Source organism: Amblyomma mixtum, chromosome 4 (genome assembly GCF_055824585.1).
Source record: "Amblyomma mixtum isolate Tamu chromosome 4, ASM5582458v1, whole genome shotgun sequence".
NCBI lineage: Eukaryota > Metazoa > Arthropoda > Arachnida > Ixodida > Ixodidae > Amblyomma > Amblyomma mixtum.
In genome coordinates, this window is record NC_143015.1 from 22,687,864 (window position 1) to 22,709,909 (window position 22,046).

The window sequence follows — 22,046 nt, forward strand, 5'->3', positions numbered from 1 at the left end:
CTACAGACAAACCAAAAAGGTCGTATTCGTCTTGTTCTTCGCAGCTCTGCAACACATTCGTGAGCCTTCCAACATGCTCTACTAATGCGTGATCAGCACCACAATCTCTTGGCCTTTTTTTTCTTCTCTGCTGTGCAGGCGCTGGTGACGGCACCGCTGCTGTTTCAGGCTCCAGCGAGCTCGCAGGCATCTGGAGGAATGACACCGACTGGCTCGATGCAGGTGATGCCAGTGCCTCGACGTGACGCGGTGCCAGTGCTTCATCAGTCACTGACACCTCGTGCACGACTCACGCCTGCAACGAGCTGTCCAGGTGCCACTCCTCCAATTCAATAATGGCCTCCGATGGGTCTGGAGCACTGTCACGATGCGCCGGCGAGCTGCTTGGCTCTGGAACAACGTTGCTCGGCCCTTGCTGACTCGACTGCTTGTAGTTTCCCGAGGTCCTGTATATAAAAGTGTACATATATATGCACCATGATGAGTTGTGTTTCAAGTCACTGTGTGCAAGAATGTATTGATACATGCTTAACAAGCTTTATTACATCTATTTATCATTTTGAGGCCATACAAAGCTCTTTGCTGAACAGACTGACCCTATTCACGCTCATGAGAGCTGTATATACTGTGGCGTCCTCATATACGGTTCCCTCTTGTGTTACATACCATTTTTTGAGCATAGTGCCTTGTGTATCCTTGCCTTTTTGCATTTTTACTGCTTTGAGACATTTGCCCCTTTATGTGCCCGATATGTTACTTTCGTTGGGGGCCTGTATCGTAATGTTATCCAAACTTTTTGTTTCGTGCACCATTGTTGAATCCTTTCGCTGGTTTTGATATGCATTAGTAATCTACTCACCTCTCCATGAACACGCGTATAATAGTAGCACAAAGGCGACAGAGTGCTTGTGGTGGCCACTGGGGTTTTAGTGTGCAAGCAATGCGACAAAAGTGGTGCCATAGTTAAACTGCCTGGTTGCAGGAAAACTTTCCTGCCAACTGGAAGTCCTATGAAACAAAGTTTGATACATTTCAGTTACATATGCATAGTGCTGACCCAAAGAACTATACGTGTAGAGTAGTTGCATATTGTATTGAAAATAAAACATGAATGTTCCTATTGTGATTGTACTTAGTTGTTGTCTCGCATATTAAGCATATTGTGCAGCTCATCGGCTTCTCTATACACTATCTGTATAAATAAAGGAGATGTGCACTATAACATGGCATTCCTGTCTCATTGATTAAATAATGAGTGTTTGAGTGAATAATGGCGAACCGCTCGTTACATTGCCTGTGATACTTAGCTTAAGAAGGGTGAGGCTTCAGGGTAGTCGGTAATTCACGTGCGATTCCACAGCGCAAAACAGGGAACAAGTACTTGTGTCTTTATCTTGTTTTGTGCCATGGAATCTCGTGTAGATCTTACCTGTGACAGTGCACATGATAAAAAAACATTCTCTCTGCAATATACAAAGAATATTGCAAACAGTGGTGCTCCTTTTGTACAAAGGGCCCAATTTTCCCTGATGACTATGCATAAGCATGGAACCTTCTTTAGGCCTTTGGGTGCGCACAGCACGTTCAGTATGTGTGTTATAGTCGCATACTAAATATATTATACGCCTCAAGTTGATGCAAAGCGGTGTTATTTTCTTGCAGAGTACAATATGTTCTGCATTTTACAGTGCCATTTGCTGAGTTTCTTGCTCTTAATGAACTGGTGTATGCGGCTCCTTCATTTTAACAGTATTTCACTCAAAAGGCTTTGTACTTGAAGTGCACAGGCAAGTAAGCCTGAAGGTATCTATCTTATTTCTGGTCATGTTGCTTTGTGTAATTCTGAATGTGATCTACACTATTACACTTGCAAGTGTGACTGCTTAAGCAGCCAAGAGTCAAGCTGTGATCACTGCAACATTGTTAACTGTCATTCCGGATTATTTGTCACATTCTCTTTACTACTAATGGAGCTCATATGCCCTCAGACATCTTTTGAGCACTTCTGCTTGGCTAAACATATCCACAAGGCCTGTCGCGTGCATTTCATGGGGAGGGAACTGTTTCAATACAAATGGTTGGCATGTTCATTCCCAAAACCACATAATAGCTACAAATTAAAAATGAGATCTTTGGATTTATTTCAGCTACCTGGCATTCCTGATCATGCACTGGAATCTGGGTAAGAGGGTATCCTTTTAAATAGAATGGCATGAGCCTTGGCTATGTCGTTAAAAGCACAAAGTACGCTGCAAAGAATTCCTCATGGGTACTAGAAAAAAAGGCACTGAAAGGAAGAATTCAACCAACAGCAGCAGTAAAAATTCCAGCTGCGATGTAGTAAACTGCCAACACTCGGAAATAAGACATCAGTGGTATTCAAGTTGCATGAATAGCCCAGTTACACAAAATGTATCTTGGATATTTCGGCTGCCTGTTAAAGATTACACATGAAGTACTGAGCAATTGAGACAGCATATGAACTGTGGGTGCGTTTAAGGTGCCCTGTTTTCATACACATATCGTTCGGTCACGGTGGCTCGGCATTCTGCCTGTTCAGCGGCGCAAACATGACATGGTGCAATCAGCAGCAATATGCTCATCTGCAGCTTTGTCACACAGAACATGCCGCATTTTATTGCAACATTAAGAACACGTCCGCTTCAGATGTAATCGCATCATGGTACAAATGCCTTCTTGCCGGTACGTCTCATCAATAGCGCTTGCTCCACGCATGCAGCGTTCCCGCCACGGCACTGCATGTGATCCTTATCTCGACCAGCTAGTTATGGCAATAAAAATATCGATGAACTTACGGCCTGGTGTCCATCGTGTCCCTCAAGAACAGCAATTGCTCATAATGAGCCCACACAACTTCCGTGGGCTCGATTTCGTCGGTGCCAGCGCCGCTCCTCCGTCCCAACTGCTGCGCGGTATACAGGCGGCGGAACTTGTCCCGCAAAGACTTCCACCGTTTTTGGACGGGGTCCAAGTTTTCTGCACGAGTGAGACGCGAAAAGTTTCAAGCACGTTTCAACTATGAAATCCTCATCATGAGCAAAAGCGTATGCCTACCTTTGCACGATGCTCCCGGCAGTACTTCCGCCACCACCTCATTCCATTGAGCTGCTTTCACGTGCTTGTTCTTGTGGAGGCGATCGCTCGCGAGCCACAGCGAGCGCCGCCTCTCAACGGCAGCAATCAGGCTTTCGTTATTTATTATATTTTGAGCCATCGCCACAGCCGGAGGTACAGCACTCGCAAGAAAAAACGAAGAAACAGCGCGAAAGGCCGTACCGGATGTTGCGTGAACTGCGCTCTCATTGGTGCACGTCGGCCACAAACCGGCAAGCCACTTCCGGCGCGCGCGAGACGCGGGCGCAAATATCTGACATTGTCAAATATCTGCGCCCTGCTCGCGCCTCGCTCGCGCTGGCGCCTCGCGCATGCGCAGACCGGTTTTGCAGACGCCCGTGCGCGTGGGCGCTTGGCGTGTACGCCTGAGAAGTGTCCATCGAGGTGGGGCTTTAGGTGATCGAGCACTGGTTGACATTTCATGTATTTTTAGGTTTCTCAAGGAAGCCAACGTTTTAAACAAACTCTAAGTACTTTTAAAAAGCTTCACCATTAACAAAAACTCTAACCTTGTGTTTGGCGCAGCATAGCCTCAGTTGCTTTTGCGCCATGAAAATCAATATAACTAACTAACTATCCTTCTTGCTTCACTACAGTCTCTTTGAGGCTTGCAATCATCTCTTCCTTCTGTTTTAATTCGCTTTCAGCCCACTCAATCTTCGCCTGCATCCTTTCCAGTTCTCCATTTCTTGCCGCCTGTTTCATCTTTTTCTTCTTTCTCTCAATAATTTCAAGGAGGTCACTTTTTGGCATTTTCCTCTTTTTGTTATCCTTTTCTTCCTGCAAAGAGAATGTTAGCTGCTCTGTACGGATCTGAATTGATTTCACATATAGCCATCATAGTATATAGAAAAACAGCCGTACCTCATGAGGACCCTCCTCACTGGTGCTCGATTCAATGCATTTCTGCACTCGGAGCAGCTTACTTTGAAGTTTTCTTTCGATTTCCATTTCGGAATGTGGAAATAATTATCTGGCAGTTTTAGACACGCATGCACAGTTTAATCTATGACATGTGCGCGCGGTAGCAACTCCAAGTCGGATGCCACTGCGCACTGCACCAAATTGAAGCTTGCTGTGATGATTATCGCGCAGCACAGGGTCATGCAATTAGGCATTTAATTTTCACCGTAATGCACTGGCCACAACCCGCAAACTTGCGCGGTTATTCTGACTGATCGATATATTAAATGAGTACGGCATTTACACACAGCTAGCAAATACAGCATGCCACCACCGTGGCTACATGCAACAATTAAAAAATGATACTGCGACAGCATAACTAATTTTTGGGCGACATGGTTGTTTTCAGAAACTGTGTCAATCGATCCACTGTTCTGCTATGCATACATATATGTATACGCGTCGCTGTGAAGATCACGAAGCTCTCCCGTACTACTCACCTCCAAGGGCCAAGATCCTTGCGGCGTAATAATCGCTTTCACACCATGGGTATCCGTCCACTTCACAAAATACGTCCGCGCTGTGAAGTCACTATTGCTTTGAGGGTTAAACCCTTTCATGTCATCAACTGGCAAAACTGCGCAGCTGTTGTTGTCTTTGTAGCGAACGCATGCATATGACGGCATACTGCACTGACTCGCACAACAACCACGACAAAAGAAAAACTGCCGCGATACCCACGTGCTTGGGTTCGAAATCAAGCAGGCCGGTCGAGGCAGGCGTCGGTGTGTACGCAACTACGGCACCAAGGAAAAAGTTAGTCAGCACAAAAAAATGTTTGACGTACTAAATTAACACCACTAATTTTAACGTTATTTTTGTCTTGAAAACTTGCAAGCATTTTGAAAAAATACGTAACTTTCGATATAGTACGGCCATGCGGCCATTCCATAGCTCTATGCCATGCTCTGCATTGTGGCCATGCCGAGTATGACGGGCAACATGCGGCTTTAGCTGCTTCGTGTATGTTTGTGAACTCCCGCAATGGAACGTGCGAAAAAGCGAACGTGAGGGCCGTACAAGACGTACTTGAACCCAAGTTCGCAGCACTGCCTGCCAAGAACAACGGCCCAGAGGCAGCAGCGAAGGGAGCCCGAAAGCGCCAACTTTGTAAGTGCGATATTGGCAATTGTGCGTGCACATAAACATAATTCTGCGCACCTCTGTAATTGCTTTTTGTCAACCGGAATTAAATTAAAAGGTTCTTTGCAGAGCGGATCTGGCACAGCGGATGTATTGTGCGCACCAAATGCCTTGACTGCACAGCCAGACTTGCCGGGAGAGGAGAGATCATCTCTGCAGGAGCAAACAACTGAATGCTTTCTGCAGTGCACTTGCATCATGTTCGTGAAAAGTAAACCAAATTGTGTGTACCTCTGTTCGCTAACGCTCTTTTTTACTGTGTTTGTGCTTTGCAGAGTGCACCTTGCATTGCAGATTCGCAAGAAACTCCATATGTGACCACGGGCTGCCTGGAACGTGTGAACCAACCGGCAGAACCGTTGGTAAGCAGATTGTGGCGTCTAATTTTAGTGGCATTAGTCTCATGATTCATGGACTTGTGGTAAAGCGAGAGCAAGTTTTCTGCTTAATTATTAACGACTTGTGAGTCTCCCTGCAGTTTATTTTTTAGTCGCAGCTGGTGGAATTAAGCACGAGTGACCCGGCCGGCACTTTCCGATCCTCAGGGCTACAAGTACACTTCGAGAGTACGTCTTGATATATATGTCGTTTTTCACGCGGCTTCTGAGAACTTCGGAGTCCAGAGCTTAAAAGATCGCAGTTCGCGTGGCTGGACATATATCAGAAAACGAAAGCAGTGAAGAAAGCTTACAAGTGGTCTGCAAGCCGCGCGCGGCTTCTTGCCTTTCAATAATTTATTTTGGGGGGGGGGCACTTACTATAGTCTTTACTTAGTGGGATTTTAACAATGCCAGAATTTCACGCCGTGATCTGGACGCATTTATTCTGAGTCTTATGAACTGAAAAGCTGGATATTAGTTGTCTTGCATAAAGAAATCTGGCCTTATGCCCCCGTTTTCAGTTGCTTGCATCCCAAGCAGCATTCGGGTTTCGTTGATAAATATTTGTAACATATGCATTGTGGCAGGCAACATCTGGGGTGCTTTCTTTCCTGAAAGACATTAGTTGTCTTGCATAAAGAAATCTGGCCTTATGCCCCCGTTTTCAGTTGCTTGCATCCCAAGCAGCATTCGGGTTTCGTTGATAAATATTTGTAACATATGCATTGTGGCAGGCAACATCTGGGGTGCTTTCTTTCCTGAAAGACTGTGTAAGACTACGAAGAGAATAGCTGTTTTCATGGAAAAATTTGAGTTTTCTGTAGCCAGGCAGAGACGGGAGGTCGGAGAATTTGAGCTTGGAAATTCTCCGGGCTGCCAGCAGAATAGATACTGCCTTGCATTATCCTAGGTCTGAAAGGCAAACATCTCTTTTGCACAGAGTGGACATTGTGGTGTCCATGAAAGCACCAGTTCGGAACAGCCGTGCCAGATGACAACCTGGCATATATGCATGGGCAGCAACAGTTCCCGGTAAGCAGTGCAAATATAACCTTATCTTGCAGTATATTTGTTTGATGCTTCAAAGTCCTTTGTACGCTCATAAATACTATGCCTGCATTTCTAGGAACCTCTTCTCGAAAGGGAGCTCCTGCCAAAGTCCCCAGATCATGTTTATGATCATGATTCTAATATCTCCAGTGTTTCAAGTATAGAAGACCTACCTGCATGCAGCCCCAGCTCCCTCAAGTGTGGAGGACCTGCCTAATCAAAGAATTTTATCCCCGCAGGGGGGCGTCTGCAGCACGCAGACGTTGGTGAGTGGCGACACCACGGGGTTAACCCGAGCATCCGCAGGGACATCCCCGCAGGGGGATGATGGTGAGCAATGCGTCACCACGGACCCGAGCATCCGCGCCTGGCCGTACGTGGCATCGCCGTCTCCGGGGAAAAGGGGATCCTGGTGGTTGAGCCGATGCCGAGCGTTTGGACCCTTAAGGCCCCTCGGCGGAGGCAACACACCACTTTGGCCCCAACTTCCTGTAGACGGCACCTCCGGCCTGACCCGACCGGGGGAAATCGGCAGTCGCCTTTTCCTGTTCTCCTCTCCATCTTTCACTGTCCTATCTCCTTTCTTACTACAACTTTCCTGTATCCTCCTCTGTTCTTTGCTTTTCCTTTTTTTCCTGGCGGCGAGGGTTAACCTTGTGTGGCCAACTACCCTTAGTTGCGTCATATTTGGTTATAGTTGAGGTGTACAGCTGGCGTGGGCAGGACCTGCTTGCAAGTTCCTGTCCCGTCCCCTGGTTGGGCTCCATGGTGGGTGGCTGACACCATGGCCAAAAGACTAGAATTTTTTATGGCTCCCCCTTTTTCCAAACCAGATCGCTCTCTCAAGAGAGGGTGGAACGAAGCAGAAGAGTTTTTTCAAAAAAGAAAAGTCAGTTTTCCTAAGTACCATGTGATTCATAGTGAAGTACAAGATAAGCAAGCTAGAATCCTGTCTCCCTTCCTAGTCTCAAAGCATTTGACAGAAGCCTTGGGCATTGGCTACAAGGTATCTAAAATGGCCAGCGGTGACTTACTACTCGAACTGCGTGACAACGTCCAACACTCAAAACTCGTAAACATTGTATCTGTTCGGGATATTCCTGTCTCCGTGACGTCACACCGATCTCTGAACACCGTCCGAGGCGTTATATCCGAAAATGACTTTGTCCGCATCACTGAAATAGAGGTGCTCGAAGGTCTGAGTGACCAAGACGTGATAGATGTTCACAGAATCAAGATCTGGAAGGATAATAAGGAAATAGACACAAAACACATGATTCTGACGTTCAACACCAGCACACTGCCCGACACAGTCGAAGTAGGATATCTGAAAGTTAACGTAAGAACATACATTCCCAACCCTCGCCGATGTTTCAACTGCCAAAGGTTCGGCCACGGCACACAAAGTTGCTGGGGTCAGAAAACGTGCACGAAATGCGCCTCAAAGGATCATTGTGATCAATTTGACGCAGCCCCGCACTGCGCAAACTGTGAAGGAGACCATGCCGCATACTCCAGGGCGTGTCCATCCTGGACAAAAGAATAAATCACCATAAAGACAAAGGAAAACATTTCATTTCAGGAAGCGAGAAGGCGTTTTGCACTCACCAACTCATTCTCCTTCACAACAAAACAAAACTTCGCCGATGTGGTGTGTGGGCGCGGCGCACCACACCAGGCTTCGGCACCCGTCCAGGTCACACGCAGTGAGCCTGTGGCGGGGCCATCCGCATCCCAAGGCAGAGCAGCTGACGCTACTCCGCCAACTGCAAGTCAAACTGCGCAGACCCCCGGGTCGGCGGGCCTCAAGACCTCTTCCCACAGGTCGAGGTCAAACTCGAACGTGAACGTGCCGTCTGCACGTTCGTCCAGCGCCTCCGCAGAGGCGATGGACACGACCCCGGGCAGCCCCGCGCCGTCCACGTCGGATGGTCGGCGGAGCTCCCTGGATCGATTAAAAAAAGACAGTCCCCGAGTCATGGGGCCATCAACAACTTGATTTACCTTTTCACCCTATAGAAACACAAAATTAAGATGGCTTTCATAATACAATGGAACTGTAGAGGACTTTTAAAAAATTACAGTGACATCAAAGACATATTAGGAGCACACGCTCCCGTCGCCTTATGTCTACAAGAAACAAATTTAAGTCCCTAAAAAAATAACTTTCTTCAGAATTACACTGTTTTCCGCCGCGATCAGGAGCAGACGAGCCGGCTGTCGGGAGGCGTAGCCATCATAGTGAAAAACGGTGTCCCGGCTCGAGAGCTTGAACTAAAAACAAGACTCGAAGCTGCCGCAGGCACTCTGGTTGCTCATAAAACCATTACAGTGTGCTCACTATATGTCGATCCGCACTTTAAATTAACACTACATGACTTGGAGGATCTTTTAGAACAGCTACCAGAGCCATACCTGGTAGTTGGAGATTTTAATGCACATTCATATTTTTGGGGAAGTGAGAAAACTGACGCTAGAGGCCATCTCGTAGAGGATTTTATTTTATGCAAGGACGTCTGTTTACTGAACTCTAATAAACCCACATACTGCTCCCCAACCTCGGGGAAAATGAGTGTTTTAGATTTGTCTTTTAGTTCACCGTCTGTTTTTAACGATTTTAACTGGAGTGTTTTAGACAATCCATATGGAAGTGATCATCTCCCTGTTGTAATAAGTCTCTCATCATCGCCAATAGTCGTTCCCACAAAACCACGGTGTTGGAAGCTACATTTAGCTGACTTGCAACGTTTTAATGCAGAAGCCACATTGGAGAAAATAGTTTTAGAAAATATTGACATCAATGAGATCAATGAAAAGTTAACGAATTGTATCTTAGCTGCCGCACGTTTAGCTATTCCTCAATCCTCTGGAATAGTAAAACAAAATCACAAATACTGGCACACAAAAGAATGTAAAGATGCAAAAAAGAAACAAAACAAAGCCTGGGGCATTTTTCGGAGATATTCAACACATGAGAATTTCATAAACTTTAAAAAGGCAAGAGCAAAAGCACGATACATCAGATGCAACACAGAAAGGGCATCATGGCAACAATACATATCCTCGATAAACAGCTCAATATCATGAAAGAAAATGTGGGAGCAGGTGCGGAAATTCACTGGAAATTTTACTCCTTTCACATTTCCAATGCTAACAACACCCGGTACTCAAACAACATTAGAAGAGCAGGCCAACATATTGGGTGAGCATTTTTCTACAGTTTCAAGAACTACACACACTCCTTTCAAAAGCACAAAACAATAGTAGAAAAACAAAAACTTCCCTTCAGAACATGCATACATGAAGACTACAATCAGCTTATTACAATGCAGGAACTAAACACAGTACTAACATCCGGTAAAAAGACAGCACCAGGCCCAGACAATATACATTATGCCATGCTTGCTCACCTCTCTGAGACTGCCATAGAGGCTCTCCTAAAATTTTTCAATAAAATATGGATGAGTGGAGAAATCCCCCAAGCATGGAAAGAAGCAATCATAGTACCCTTCCTAAAACCTGGCAAACCACCAACTAGCACCACCAGTTACAGGCCAATAGCACTCACTAGCTGTATAGCAAAATCATTCGAAAGCATTCTAAACATCAGACTAACCTTCATACTTCAGTCCCGGCAACTTTTAGATATACACCAGTGCGGGTTTAAAAAGACATGTTCCACAACCGATCACCTCGCTCGCTTTGAGAACACAGTCCGGGAAGCGTTCATCCACAAGCAACACTGTATCGGGGTCTTCTTAGACCTGGAGAAGGCTTGCGATACCACGTGGAGGTTCGGTATCTTCCGTGACCTAGCGGACCTAAGTATCCGCGGCAGGATGCTGAGCTGTTTGAGCGACTTCCTAACCAACCGCACGTTCAGAGTCCGCCTAGGTGCAACCTTCTCCAACACTTTTATTCAAGAAACTGGCGTACCCCAAGGGTGCATCCTCAGCATGACTTTATTCATCATCAAAATGAACTCCATAGGAAAATTAATCCCAAAATCCATAATGTACTCAGTTTAGGCAGGCGACCTCCAAGTAGCATGCATGTCTTCCAGCATACCTGCCTGTAAGCGACAGATACAAATAACAATAAATAAACTGGCCATGTGGGTAGATAGAAACGAATTGAGATTTTCCCCTCAGAAAACAGTAACGGTTCTGTTCTCTTTGAGATGAGGCCTACAGGCCGACCCCACACTATATCTAAACCAAACCCCATTACCTGTCAAACAAGAGCATAAATTTCTAGGGATAACTTTCGATAAAAAAAACTAACTTTCTTGCCACATATAAATAGCTTAAAGAAAAAAGGTTCCCAGAGAGAAATTCTCGTTCGCCTACATGAAAGGCACCAAGAAATAAGCATTGCAGAACTAAAGCCAGACAGTCTGCGGACTAGCTGGCATTACCCACTGAACTGCGCCAAGTCGTCTCTAAGTGTGAAATCTGTGCTAAACCGCCCCAGCAAAATGCTGAGCCTCTCCTGCCAACATCCACTCCCAAGCTGACTTCGAACATGGTCGGTGTACCTATCTTCCAACTTCGTCGCAAGCAGTATCTCACCTGTGTAGACTACCACTCTTGGTACGCGATATACTGCTTCTAGCTTCCACAACAACAGATGCAGTCCTAAAGAACTTCAACGGCTTTTCCGTTCATCATGACATTTCTGTGACTGGTTTGGGACAAAGCCCCTCATTTTTCGCGCTCGGATTGCATGAAATGTCATGACCCACATCACGAGCAGCCCGTTACATACATAAGCCAACAGGGAAGCAGAGCAAGCAGTGGAAACTGCTGAAGAAGCCTGAAGACCCCTATAATGCGTTGTTGGCCTACAGAGACGTACTGGGACGAACAGTCAAAGAGCAATACAGGCGAAATTTCAACCATTGACAGGCTGCCAGTGAGCTACCAATTCTCTCGCCCAGGACCTGACTTCGGGACACAGACTTCAGCTGCGAGGAAGAAATAATGCAGCAAGGCGAGACCGCGCGATCGTACTGGGCCCAAACAAGCCGCAGGAACGTGCGCCAAAATCAGTTGATGCTCACTTCCTTGAAGTCATCGCAAAGTCGAATGACGTCGCATCCATCTTCCAATTTCCTGTCCTGCGATCAGAGCACAGTTTGTGGCCGCCGTTGAAGTTCTTGACATTGGCACTGTCTTGAGTACAGTTACATTGGTGTGAAGCTGGTTGCTTTTGCAGGCTGCATTCACCTAAAACCCTTTGACTCTCCACGGCACTTTAGCGGCTGTGGGCACTTGGCTACCGGTCCCAATATCACAGGGCCGAATCTCGTTTGTGGTAGTGCGGTGCCGATGCTGGCAAAATGTACTCATATGCAGTACGATGTGATGCACGTTAAAAACCACAGGTGGGCTAAATTATTCTGTATCCCCTTCCCTATGGTGCCTGTCGTAGCCCATATCCAACTTCAGGTTGTTAAACTCCATATACCATGCCAAGTGACATATCCTTAGAGCCATGGCAGTGTTCTCTTTATGTAAATATTAGCTTCTTCGTTGTCTTCAGCTTATGTTTGGTATCCTCTTATTTATTTATTTATTAATTGGTCCTCAAAGGTCCCTTTCGGGACATTACAAAGGTGGGGATAACACAGCAAAAAAATATACATTAATGCAAAATGGACAAAAATTACATTGATGAATAGGCTTCCTCAATAGTGGTCTTGAACAGTCGATGATTCATGATGGTGGCCACTTCAGCAGAGAGGTCATTCCAGTCACGGGTAGAGATGTGATGGCCTGAAATAAACACTGCAGTTTTGGAAAAAAAGTTTTTTTTTGTTTTTTTTCAGACAAAAATGGAAGGAAACAGAAAATTTCAGAATGCAATTTTAAGGTTTTAAGATTGCTTGCTTTCAGTTTAGGTTTCCGTTTTTGCTTTGAAAACCATTACAGCGTGCATCGTTGAACGATTGGAGAGCAGTCGTCTTCGCTGGTGCCAGGAGTGCTTTTAAAACGTTCGTGCTGCGAGTACGCGAGTTGAAGGCCAGGTCACATATAAGATCCAGGCTTGACTTAAAAACACACCTTTAAGACGAACTCACAGCTGAAGTAGAACAAAATGGCTGCAAATTCTACACCGCGACACGTACGGCATAAATAACATAGGCTGCTGTGCACGTAAGCAGTTTTAGCCAAATAAAAGCTTAGTTTCTTGGTGACAGAGATTGGTTAGTATGGCTACACAGTAGCACCTGAAACTCTGGTAACACTAATCGAGATCAAGCGTGATGGACTCGCACTGCCATCTAACGAAATGTAGGCGCAACCAAGCAGAACCATTAACTACTACGCCTACAGTGGACAGTGCTGCCATCTGTACTCTGACAAAACAAACGCAAGAACGATTACTCGGAGCGCATGCCACTTCGTTAGCATGGTAGACGGTTCTGGTTGTGACAATGGTTCGCCTGCGGTCGAATGTTTGGGTGCACTTTTTTGTGCGAAGATCAAGCTTTCTTGGTAAAGCAAGAAAGCAAGAGCTGATTGTGAACGTCGAGACCAAAGCCATAGCAGCTTGTAGCTCCACAGCTTTGTACATCATTGTGGACATGGCTTTGCGAAGTGCGTGTGGTCGGGTCCCTTGTGTGATGAGCTGTGTCATGCCATGAGTGTTTCCTCTATTCCTTCTTGTTCTGCTCTTGATGGCTTCGCCATTTTTGCATGTCCACTTGCACGTTTGCATTTCGTGAAGTTAACCGTTGCAGTTGGTAAATTTTTTGTTGGCTTGTTCGCACAACTGCGGCAGGTGACCTGAGGCAATGTTCAGCCTGTCTGCAGTTTTTTTCTAATAGTGGTTGAAGTCATGTGATGACTTCATTGGGTCCAGTCATTTTGAAGTGTCCATGTATAGCGTTCAACAGCAGCAGGCAGCGTGCTGGGCTCTTTGTCGCTTTTCCCTTCAGTGAGCCAAGGGATATTAGTGATGCCATCAGGGTGTCCTGCACTTCTTGTGCAGTGGGGTCCTGATGAGGTAAGGCAGAAAGACGACATTGCAATGTGATCGCTGTCTCAACACGAGCTGAAGCATGGAATATAATTATAGATAAAGTACGAAATTTACCTTTCCCGCATTGTTAAACAGTTTTTCCCTTTCCTTATCTGTCATTTATAAGGTAGGTATGCATTTAATGGTTGCTTCATTTTTCGTGTCTGCCATATGCTGTCCATGTGTCTATACTTTTTATCAGTCTGGTTAAAACTCAAGAACGAAGCAACGGATGTCCTTCAAAGGAGGCTCTCCTGGCTATGGCATCGACCTATTTTCATGAAATTGAGCTTAATCTAATTGAGCCATGGTTAATCCCCTTTCATCTGCCACCCGCCAGGCTGACATCGTCAGGGGAGAATGATTCGACGGCACTGGTTGGAGTGCCTTTTTTGAGGTAATTTGGCACTCTGTTTTTGAGTTGTATATTAGACTATAGTAAAACTGCAGTAGGTCCACTCAAGTTAGGTAGCTCATATGGCTCCAATTATCCCACCAGCTGACGGACCGGTATTCTTAGAATGTGCGATCCCGCCTTTTGTCTGCTCAGTCTTGCACATCGCTTCCCCCTTGGCATGGGCAATTTTACCACCTCTAATCCTGGAAGTTGGGTAAGGTATGTGCACATCTCACTGCCATTACCACCTGCTACATATAGAGCAAGGAACAAGTTTGCTGCAACATGTCATGTTTTCTGAACTGATGAATATACAACTGCCTTCCACTTGCATTTGTATTGTACTGATTATTCTCTTGTACAGTTTTAGCCTTCTGAGAACGCTGCTTTGTATCACACCAACATGAAATCAGGCAACTTTTCCTCAGATATCATTTGCTTTGACGATCAGCTTAAATGGAAGAAAAATTCATAATGCATATGCTACAGCAATAATGCTGTTCAGCTTACAAGGAAAAAAGGTTGGCATGCATTCTGCATTTGCAATACTTTTGGGATGATTTTCCAGAAGGTTTGGCGGTTTTTTTTTCGCGTACTACAGAGATTTTGTGCACTGTCTGGACATACCTCAATTGGTGACGGTGTGTTCCTGGGGCCGTCTGCTGCACGTCCTCTGAATACGACATGAATATGTTTGCACGAATTTCTCTGCATAGTATTATCTGTGCACGAGCATGTCGCATCGTGGACACAGACGTGGCACATAGGGCATACGAATGTGCACTCTTGCTCCTTGCAGGTCCTGCTATGGATTTCAGTAACCACATAGCTGGTGGTTGAGGTTAACTGCGATTGCACTAGCCACTGTTTGATGCTGGCACATCCCACGAAATGCAGGTAGAGATCACTGACATCTTATGAACTTCTACATAAAAAGGAAAGTATAAAATAAGTTGTACTTGAGACGCTTGAACTTGAGAAAACGGTAATATGAGTTCAAGTCACTGGCTTACCGTAAATTGAAATGAAATCCACCCAGGAGGTTCTACATAAAAATAAAACATCACATAGCCTGCAGATACATATTTGTGCACAATGCACTCGCTTACCGTGAACTTGAGAAGCTAACCCATCCAGGGCATTTCCAAAAAAAAACCACTAAATGTCTCGAATGGCAGCAGACCAACGGGGAACAGATGTGCAGATGAGCTCCCGCAGAGTCATACAAAATTGCAAACAGCATAAAAGAACTCACAGCAGTCACATTACAAATTAAAGGCTATGATAGTCGCATGCCATGAAGTAAGCTGTTATTACTCCCATATTTTCACACTGAATGAAGTGCTACAAAATGAGCCCCAAACATATATTGTGAATGCGTTCTTCATTTCCTTTTTTGGCCGGCTCAAATTCATTCTTGACTTCTAGGTGCACAACCTCTTGAGTGGCGTGACCGACTCTGAATCACGCTGGTCGAGACCTTCCACGGCTGGTCCCCCTTCCACGAACACTTCACTGTCAAACAACCTCAGGTCTGGCGCGTGGCTGATGGCGGTGCGGAGCTGCCCCACTATACCTGCTTGCTCCGGGTGGCGCAGTAGAATGCCATTTCATGGTGGCACAGTTCGTGGCATTTGGAGTAGGGGAAGGAGGGATGTCGATGTTGATCTCTGAGAAGTCCAACTTGCAACTAGAGGGGCTGTGCTCTCCTTCATCCGACCTCACAGCCTGCGCGAATCTGTCTCAGCTGTGGTGAGGACATCTTCAGAGGGAGGTGCCCCGCCCCAGTCTTCCTCTTGTGCGCCCTGGGCACAGAAAAGATTTTGGGCACGCTGGACACAACCGTGCTTCTTTTTGTCCTTCTTACTTCCCAATCCTTCCGGGAGCTCTCGCCCTAAAAATCACTTTTGCCCGGCCATCATTTGGGCCTTTTTATTTTTCTTCTAATTGTTTTATCCTTAATCTTCTCTTGGGCATTGGCTTCTTTTATTTTCAACTGGTTCGGCTGCAGTAACTTCTGGTTTGGAGCGGGCTTCTCCTCAATGTTATTGTTTTTTTGTACTTCTTGAGAGCTTTACAATGATGAGAACCCTGGTCACATGGGCCCCAAAAGCTGTGATGCATGGATTGGTGCATCGTCTCCTCTGGTACACATGGTGTGCATAGTAGCGCCTTTCAAAATCGTGTGCCGGCAAACTTTGTCGGTACTGCGATCTACTGCGGCACTGTTCATTCGTATGCATTTCAGGTCTGTTTCACCATATATACATATGCACTGCAGTGAGAGGTAGTTACTTAATGGTCGCATTCAAATGCACGAGATACAAAAAAGGAGATTCATCAACGTAGTGGGCAGACCACAGTACAAAGAGCTTGGCACAAGTGGCAACACAAGGTAACAAATAAAGACGGCGAGCATTCACATGTAATTCACACATTACGCCTTGAGTCACACATTCACATTCATAAGAGGTTAGTTAGTTAGTTATATTGATTTTTATGGCGCAAAAGCAACTGAGGCTATGCTGCGCCAACCTCAAGGTTAGAGTTTTTGTTAATGGTGAAGCTTTTTAAAAATACTTAGAGTTTGTTTAAAACGTTGGCTTCCTTGAGAAACCTAAAAATACATGGAATGTCAACCAGTGCTCGATCACCTAAGAGTAGCATGGGGTGTAATGGGATGCTTTCCCTGTAAAATGTTGTGAAATATTTCTTTCTTAGTTCTTCTAATTTTATGCATGAAATTAAAATGTGGTTCACTGTGAGTTCAGCACCACACATTTCACAGAGAGGTTTGTTTTGTTTGGCTAGCAGAAAGTTGTGCGTGAGGTGGGTGTGTCCAATGCGGAGCCGACATAAAATAACTTCGGTAAAACGTTCTTGATGCCTACATGATTGCCATTCCCCTAAAATTGGTTTCACAGAATGTAATTTGTTGTTTACGTGATCTTGCCATGCGGCCTGCCACTTATTTCTGAGTTTACTGTTGATAAACTTTAAGCAATCCCTGTGCGGTATGCTCACTTGTTTTATTTGGCCATTCCGGGCTTGTGCAGCGCATACATCTGCTTTTTCATTACCTACGATTCCAACATGGCTAGGAACCCAGCAGAATTTAATGTTACGTTTTTGTTTTGTGATTTTAACAATGTTATGTATGATGTTACCTATTATGGGTTCAGCAGCATTTCTGGAGTGCAGTGCTTTGAGCATACTCAGGGAATCGGTGTAAATGATGCTATTTTTGATATTCTCTCTTACTATTTTTTCCACAGCTACAAAGATGGCATAACACTCAGCAGTAAAAACCGATGCGCATTCTGGTAGTCGCATTATCTGTTTGTTTTTTCCTTGGATTACTGCACTTCCAACGTGATTTTCTGTTTTTGAGCCATCGGTATAAAATTCAATGTAAGTGTCATACTTTTCTTGTAGTGCAAAGAATTCCTGTAATATGTACTCATTTGGCGTTTGCTTTTTATCTAAATGTGTCATTGTGAGGTCACATACTGAAGGCAGGCTGTACCATGGTGGTAAATATTCATTCCTTTGTGCAATATACGGTAGGGCATCTAGTATTGTTAGCTCTTCACATTTATCTTCAAAGCGCAGCAGTAATGGTCTGATAGAATGTGGTTTGTTGATGAATAATCTTTTAGATGGGCACTTGGTGACAACTGGATGACAGAGATGTTTCGGAAGAGAACGGATTTTTAAGACGTATGTGCATGTTAGTGCGATTCTTCGGTCCTCAAGAGCGGGCTCATTAGTTTCAACGTATAGGCTGGCTACTGGTGATGTTCTGTACGCTCCAGATGATAGGCGCAAACCAAGATTATGAATGGGGTCTAATCTTTTCAAGTAGGATGCTCTTGCTGAACCATATACTATGCACCCGTAGTCCAGCTTGGAGCGCACCAGAGAGCGATATATTTGTAAAAGGCTTGCTCTATCGGACCCCCACCGCTTCCGTGAGAGCACTTTTAAGATATTGAGGACTTGAGAAGCTTTCTTTTTAAGGTTATTAATGTGTGGTAGAAATGTGAGTTTCTTGTCGAAAGTTAGGCCTAAAAATTTGTGTTCTTGTTTAATTGGTAGCGCAGTGTGATTAAGGTATAGACTGGGATCGACCTGTAGGCCTCGTCGCAATGAGAAAAGAACAGCTACTGTTTTTTGAGGAGAAAATTTAAATCCATTTCTGTCTGCCCAAGAACCTAGTTTATTTAGTGTGATTTGTATTTGTCTCTCACAGGTTGATATACTGGAGGACGTGCATGCTATTTGTAGGTCATCTACATAAACTGAATACATTATGGACTTGGGTATTACTTTAGCTAAAGAATTCATTTTTACTATGAAGAGTGTCGTGCTTAGAATGCACCCCTGGGGTACGCCGTTCTCTTGGGTGAAAGTCATGGAGAGAGTTGCTCCTAGGCGGACTCGGAATGTGCGGTTAGTCAGGAAGTCGTTCAAGCAGTTCAACATCCTGCCGCGGATACCTAGCTCTGCTAGGTCACGGAGGATGCCGAACTTCCACGTAGTATCGTAGGCCTTCTCCAAGTCGAAGAAGACCCCAATACAGTGCTGCTTGTGGATGAACGCCTCCCGGATGGTGTTTTCTAGGCGGACAAGATGATCTGTGGTGGAGCATGTTTTCTTAAACGCACATTGGTGTTTATCTAGTAGTTGCCGAGATTCAAGTACGAAGGTTAGTCTAATGTTTATTACACTTTCGAAAGATTTAGCAATGCAGCTGGTGAGGGCTATTGGTCTGTAACTGCTAGGACTTGTTGGTGGTTTTCCGGGTTTGAGAAAAGGTATTATGACTGCTTTTTTCCACTCGTTAGGTATATTTCCAGTTATCCAGATTTTATTAAAGAATTTTAACAGTGCCTCTACAGCAGCCTCGGAGAGATGTGCAAGCATAGCGTAATGCACGTTGTCTGGTCCTGGTGCTGTCTTTTTTCCAGAACATAATACTTTATTTAATTCTTGTAGTGTGAGAGGCTGGTTATAATCCTCATGTACACCTGCTCCAGATGGAAATTTTTGTTTTTCAGCTATTGATTTGTGTTTCTGAAATGTGTTTGTGTAGTTGGATGAGCTTGAGATCTCAGCAAAATGCTCGCCCAGTATGTTGGCCTGTTCTTCTAAAGATGTTTGTGTCCCGGGTGCTGTCAAGAGAGGAAGTGTGAAAGGGGTATGGTCACCAGTAAATTTACGAACTTTTTCCCACATTTTCTTTGATGTTATTGAACTATTTATTGAGGAGACATATTTCTGCCAAGAGGTTTTCTCTGCATTTCTTCGCACATACCGCGCTCTGGCTTTTGCCTTCTTAAAGGTGAGTAGGTTCTCTGCAGTGGGATATCGACGCAGAGCGCTCCAGGCTTTCTTTTGTTGTTTTTTTGCTAATGTGCATTCTTTTGTCCACCACACTTTGTGTTTCTTTTGTGCAAGTCCTGTTGTTTGTGGTATAGCGAGTGTTGCGGCCGATATTATGCATTCAGTAAACTTCTCATTAATTTCATCTGTGCTAAGGTCGTCACAAAATTCCTTTTCCAGAGTGGCACTTTTTGTAAAAAGTGACCAGTCGGCGAGCTGAATTTTCCAGCGCCGTGGCCTTGTGGGGATGATTGGAGTCGACGATGAGAGCCTGATGATGGTAGGTAAGTGATCGCTGCCCATGGGGTCATTTAAAACATCCCATTTAAAATCGTTAAAAAGTAATGGTGATGCGAAAGCTAAATCGAGAGAGCTCATTTTTGCTGTGCTTGGACAGCAATATGTGGCTTTTCCCGTATTTAAAAGACAGACATTATTCGAAAGTATAAAATCTTCGATTGTTTGGCCTCTAGAGTCACAGCGTTCGCTTCCCCAAAACGGAGAGTGAGCATTAAAATCGCCAACTACCAGGAATGGCTCCGGTAGTTCATTTATCAAGCCTTCTAAATCTTGTATTGTTAATGTCATGTGCGGGGGAAGATATAGAGAACATATAGTTATGGTTTTGTAGCTCACGACGCTAACCGCAACCGCTTCCAGTTTTGTGTTAAGATTGATTTTTTTAGCAGGGACGCCGCTCTGAGTGACGATTGCGACGCCTCCTGAGAGTCTGTTAGTATGCTCGCGATCACGTCGGAATGTTTGATAATGTCTCAGGATATTCGTATGTTGTGGACCGAGGTTGGTTTCCTGAAGACATAAAGCTACAGGAAACATTGAGCCAAGAAAATGTGTGATATCATTGTAATTCCTGAGCAATCCTCTACAGTTCCATTGAAGTAGGAAAGTCATGTTTATATTTTTGAGTGAGGATTGAAGGGATTTACTTGTTTTCTGGGCCCGTTATTGGGGTCCTGTCTATTCTTCGCTCAAGAGAGCGGTTCCGCCGCTGCAAAGCGGGCGGATCGGGAGTTACCTCCATCACCTCACTAGAGGTGCTGGTGGACCGCGGGGAAGCCGCGGATGTGTTAGTGGCAGGCCTCCCCCGACGGGGGGAAGTCCTGCTGGGTGCCGACCCGTGAGCCGGCGCTCCCTGCTTTGGGGATGGCAGAGCAGCGTTCACTGTCTCTGCCTGGGGCGTTGATGGCACTGCCACAGGCTCCGTGAAGGTGGCCTGGGCAGATGCCGGAGTGCTGTGTGGTGCGCCGCCCCTGCGCACCACATCAGCAAAGTTTGTTTTTGTGGAAAAGTTGAAGCTGTTCTTTGCGTAAAACAGTCGTCGCGCTTCCTTAAATGTGATATTCTGTTTTGTTTTGATTGTAACAATTTCTTTTTCATTTTTCCACGATGGACATGACCTCGAATAGGCGGGATGATCGCCTTCACAGTTTGCGCAGCGAGGTGCTGCTCCTTCACAGTTGTCGGAAGCGTGTTCTTTTGATGCACATTTAGCGCAAGTTTCGCGGCCACGGCAGCTTTGAGACCCATGACCGTACCGTTGACATTTGAAGCACCTGCGTGGGTTTGGGATGTAATGTCTGACATTTATTTTGAGGTAGCCAGCTTCTATGGATTCGGGGAGTGTGCTTGAGTTGAAAGTCAGTACTAGGTGCTTTGTAGGTATCTCTTTGTTGTCTTTTCTTATTTTGATACGATACACACTTATGACATTCTGTTCTTTGAGGCCTTCAAGCATCTCTTCCTCGGTGAGGTGAATGAAATCTGCTTCGGATATCACACCACGGACGGTGTTCAGAGATCGGTGTGCTGTAACTGATACAGGGATTTCCCCGATGGACACTAGGCTGGAAAGTTTTGAGTATTGGGCAGTGTCTCTGAGTTCAAGGAGCAGGTCACCACTTGGCATTTTAGACAGTTTGTACCCGGGACCCAAGGCCTCAGTTAGACTTTTTGCAACTAAGAATGGGGACATGGTTCTTGCGGTTTTTTCAGTTTCTTCGCTATGAAGAACGTGAAATTTTGGAAATGGTTTCGGTTTTTCGAAAAACTCTGCAGTTGCCTCGTTCCGCCCTCTTTTATGAGGGCGATCTGGTTTGGAAAAGGGGGGAGCCATGAAAAATATGTGTTGTTCGGCCGTGGTGCCAGCCACCCACCATGGAGCCCAACGAGGGGACGGGACAGGAACTTGCGAGCAAGTCCTGCCCACGCCAGCTGTACACCTCAACTATAACCCAATATGACGCAACTCAGGTTAGTTGGCCACACAAGGTTAACCCTCGCCGCCAGGAAAAAAGGGAAAAAACTAAGAAGAGAGGAGGATACAGGAAAGTTGTAAGGAAGGAAATAGGGAAGTCAAAGATAGAGGGGAGGACAGGAAAAGGCGACTGCCGATTTCCCCCGGTTGGGTCAGGCCGGAGGTGCCGTCTACAGGAAGCTGGGGCCAAAGTGGTGTGTTGCCTCCGCCGAGGGGCCTTAAGGGTCCAAACGCTCGGCATCGGCTCAACCACCAGGATCCCCTTTTCCCCGGACACGGCAATGCCACGCAC

At 45.5% G+C, this 22,046-nt stretch overlaps 1 long non-coding RNA gene and 3 pseudogenes across 1 annotated transcript; 1 reads left to right on the top strand and 3 right to left on the bottom strand.

Annotated features, from left to right (window-relative positions):
• LOC149345862 (uncharacterized) lies at window positions 1–3,235 on the bottom strand (annotated as a pseudogene).
• Window positions 3,236–4,901: 1,666 nt separating this feature from the next.
• On the top strand, window positions 4,902–6,885 carry LOC149345863 (uncharacterized). The gene is made up of 4 exons (XR_016292341.1): window positions 4,902–5,208; window positions 5,517–5,603; window positions 6,562–6,653; window positions 6,748–6,885. It is a non-coding gene; the product is annotated as an uncharacterized LOC149345863 (long non-coding RNA).
• A 6,240-nt stretch (window positions 6,886–13,125) lies between these two features.
• Window positions 13,126–14,956, bottom strand: LOC149345864 (uncharacterized; annotated as a pseudogene).
• Window positions 14,957–20,226: 5,270 nt separating this feature from the next.
• LOC149345865 (uncharacterized) lies at window positions 20,227–21,842 on the bottom strand (annotated as a pseudogene).
• Window positions 21,843–22,046: the final 204 nt, after the last annotated feature.